General features: G+C 38.4%; 1 long non-coding RNA gene across 1 annotated transcript in view; it reads right to left on the bottom strand.

The window, feature by feature from the left end:
• Window positions 1-3,530: 3,530 nt before the first annotated feature.
• The window catches only part of LOC124378491, a 2,396-nt gene continuing 2,130 nt past the window's right edge, over window positions 3,531-3,796 (bottom strand). The window contains exon 4 of the long non-coding RNA XR_006924251.1: window positions 3,531-3,642. This is a non-coding gene — a long non-coding RNA (uncharacterized LOC124378491). The remainder of the gene's footprint in view (window positions 3,643-3,796) is intronic.

Raw genomic sequence — 3,796 nt, 5'->3', positions numbered from 1 at the left:
GTGAAGCATAGCTTGACACAAGTGTCTTGCAGCGATCTACGGGTATCTTCGCCCATTCATCATGGGCAAAAGCCTCCAGTTCAGTCACATTCTTAGGCTTGCGCACTGCAACTGCTTTCTTTAAGTCCCACCAGAGGTTCTCAATCAGATTTAAGTCTGGTGACTGCGATGGCCACTTCAAAATGTTCCAGCCTTTAATCTGCAACCATGCTCTAGTGGACTTGGAGGTATGCTTGGGATCATTGTCCTGTTGAAAGGTCCAACGTCTTCCAAGCCTCAGGTTTGTGACGGACTGCATCACATTGTCATCCAATATCTCCTGGTACTGAAGAGAATTCATGGTACATCGCACACGCTGAAGCTTCCCAGTACCTGCAGAAGCAAAACAGCCCCAAAGCATGATTGACCCCCCGCCATGCTTCACAGTAGGCAAGGTGTTCTTTTCTTCATAGGCCTTGTTCTTCCTCCTCCAAACATAGCGTTGATCCATGGGCCCAAACAGTTCTAATTTTGTTTCATCAGTCCACAGAACACTATCCCAAAACTTCTGTGGTTTGTCCACATGACTTTTGGCATACTGCAGTCGACTCTTCTTATTCTTTGGGGACAGCAAGGGGGTGCGCCTGGGAGTTCTGGCATGGAGGCCTTCATTACGCAGGGTGCGCCGTATTGTCTGAGCAGAAACTTCAGTACCCACATCTGACAAATCTTTTCTCAGTTCCTCAGCAGTCACACGGGGACTTTTCTCCACTCTACGCTTCAGGTAGCGCACAGCAGTCGAAGTCAGCATCTTCTTTCTGCCACGACCAGGTAGCGTTTCAACAGTGCCCTTTGCCTTGAATTTGCGAATGATGCTTCCTATGGTGTCTCTTGGTATGTTTAACATCTTTGCAATCTTCTTATAGCCATTGCCCTTCCTGTGAAGAGTAATCACCTGTTCTCTTGTCTTCCTGGACCATTCTCTTGACCTCACCATGTTTGTAACCACACCAGTAAATGTCTAGAAGGAGCTGAGTATCACAGTCATTTTAAAGCTGCCTAATTGGTGCTTATTAGGCTTTATTGCTGCTCCCTGATATCCACAGGTGTTTTCAATACCTGATTGAAAACACTTCATTGAACCTCTGTTCTTCAGAGTGGTAGTCTTTAAGGGGTTGAATAATTATGTCAATGAAGAATTCACAAAAGAAACATTTACTACTGTATTACAAAACTAATTGATGTCATTTTAGTTGCATATGGTTCTTTAAGAAGTCCTTGTAGGATTTCATTCTGAATACAATTACAAATGTACACTAAATTCCCTAAAACCATTTACAGCATTGGGGGTTGAATAATTTTGAACACAACTGTATATATATGTATATATATATATATATATATATATATATATATATATATATATACACACACACACACACACAGACACAGACACACAAACACGTGTGAGTGTGTAAGTGTTTGTGTGTATTACCTTCCAGTATCTGCTGGATTTTTTAAAATAAAAACACAATAAATGTAAAAAACAATCTGAGGTTACAGTTATTATATCTACTGTCCTTATGTGTGTGTGTGTGTCTGTGTGAGTGAGTGTATGTGACTGAGTGTGTCTTTGAGAGAGTGTGTGTGTGTTTGTGTGTATTACCTCTTCTACACATCCAGGCTGAAATAAAAACACAATAAATGTTATACAATTCGAAAAGAAGTTCCAATTATTATATCTACTGTCATTAATATGTGTGTGTGTCAGTAGATGTGTGTGTGTGTGTGTGAGTGACTGACTGTATGAATGTGTGAGTGACTGAGTGTGTGTGTGTGTGTGTGTGTGTGTGTGTGTGTTAAGAGGGAGCGTTGTATGTGTGTTTAAGTTGTTATACAATTCGAAAAGAAGTTCCAATTATTATATCTACTGTCATTAATATGTGTGTGTGTCAGTAGATGTGTCTGTGTGTGTGAGTGACTGACTGTATGAATGTGTGAGTGACTGAGTGTGTGTGTGTGTGTGAGTGAGTGTCTGTATGTGTGTGTGTGTGTGTTAAGAGGAGCGTTGTATGTGTGTTTAAGTTGTTATACAATTAGAAAAGAAGTTCCAATTATTATATCTACTGTCATTAATATGTGTGTGTGTCAGTAGATGTGTGTGTGTGTGTGTGAGTGACTGACTGTATGAATGTGTGAGTGACTGAGTGTGTGTGTGTGAGTGAGTGTCTGTATGTGTGTGTGTGTTAAGAGGGAGCGTTGTATGTGTGTTTAAGTTGTTATACAATTCGAAAAGAAGTTCCAATTATTATATCTACTGTCATTAATATGTGTGTGTGTCAGTAGATGTGTGTGTGTATAAAATATAATTAAATCGAGTTCTACACTAAAATAAGTGTAAATTAACATCAATAATTCATATCAACTCTGGAATCTTAAAGAAATATAAGAGAAATAAAAAAGATCAGTATCACCATTGTAAGAATTACAGACTGCCTTAATCCAGATTCCACCCCACGCTATATCAAATTCAGCTCATCCGCAAAACGGCTCAAAATTGATAAAAATGTAGTTACGTAGTTTGATGAAGAATTTCAGTTGTATCAATCAAAATCATAGACTTAATTTAATCAGTCATGGAGAAGCAATAAGCCATCAAGGACTATATACAAAAGGTATCTGAGACCATGATTATCATTTAAACAATACTCTATCCTGACCTGCTGGGGGCTGGCGCCAGCAAAGGTGTGAATACCGGTGATTACCACCTGCTGACCTCCGCCCTGAGAGTGGTATCCCCCAGTGTTTTGTTTTCACGCATGTCCTACATTTAATTTTCATTTAAAGGATAAACTCTGGTCTATACTTCAAAGGGAAGAACAATATAAAATATCTGGGGAGAGTTTGCTCTGGGTTCTTTCTGACTCCGATGAACCCAAAGTGCTTGATGTATTTTGTCACTGCTACACTGTTATAAACCTCTTCATTACGATCTTCGTTGTCCTCATAATTTTTTCTTACACCATACTCACCTCACGAGATAATGATTACCTCAGAAAGTGATTTCTTGCACCAAATGGCAGACAAAAAAAGACCCCGCCAACAAGCGCTGTGATTGGCTATACAAGTTTCCGTTAACGACCGTTTCCTTACGCAACCCTCCTGATTTACCCGGGCTTGGAACCGGCACTAAGAGTGTACTGGCTTGTGCAACCCTATATACATTTATATATGTGTGTGTGTGTGTGTGTGTGTGTGTGTGTGTGTATATAGCTGGCCAAATGTATAGGAGACAGCATTCATATTTCGCATCACTGGGACTTTTCCTGTCAGCATGCGCTGTGGCTTAATAACTCTCTTTCCAGAGAACTGGTGTACACATATTGTAGTCTGTGGGGCACAATTCTGTGTATCTGTGTGCATGAATGAAGGGTCTGTTCAGTCAGAAGGGTTTGATTTATTTAACCATTTATAAAAATTTTAACATAAAATAAAACATTTTTATTTTATTTTTACAAATTATAAACATTTAATAATAATAATAATAAAATAATAATAATAATAACAATAACAATAATAACATTAACACAAACTGAACAAAATGAACATAAAAACAAATAAAAATGGTCCAGCACTCCTCACTCTCCTTTATGGAAAAGTAACCTAGCATAAAACCATGCACATTTTAGTTACGAAATCTTTACTCAAAATACTTCAACTTACTGCAACATAAAGCATTTTATCATTGGCTAAAAGTTATTCAGCATAAGAAATTATATTCTAACTACAGAACAACTTACAGTAAAAAGTCGTAAAT

Source organism: Silurus meridionalis, chromosome 24 (genome assembly GCF_014805685.1).
Source record: "Silurus meridionalis isolate SWU-2019-XX chromosome 24, ASM1480568v1, whole genome shotgun sequence".
In the NCBI taxonomy this organism is placed as follows: Eukaryota; Metazoa; Chordata; class Actinopteri; order Siluriformes; family Siluridae; genus Silurus; species Silurus meridionalis.
Note: the sequence above shows the minus strand (reverse complement) of the source record. Positions and strands in the feature narration are given on the sequence as shown.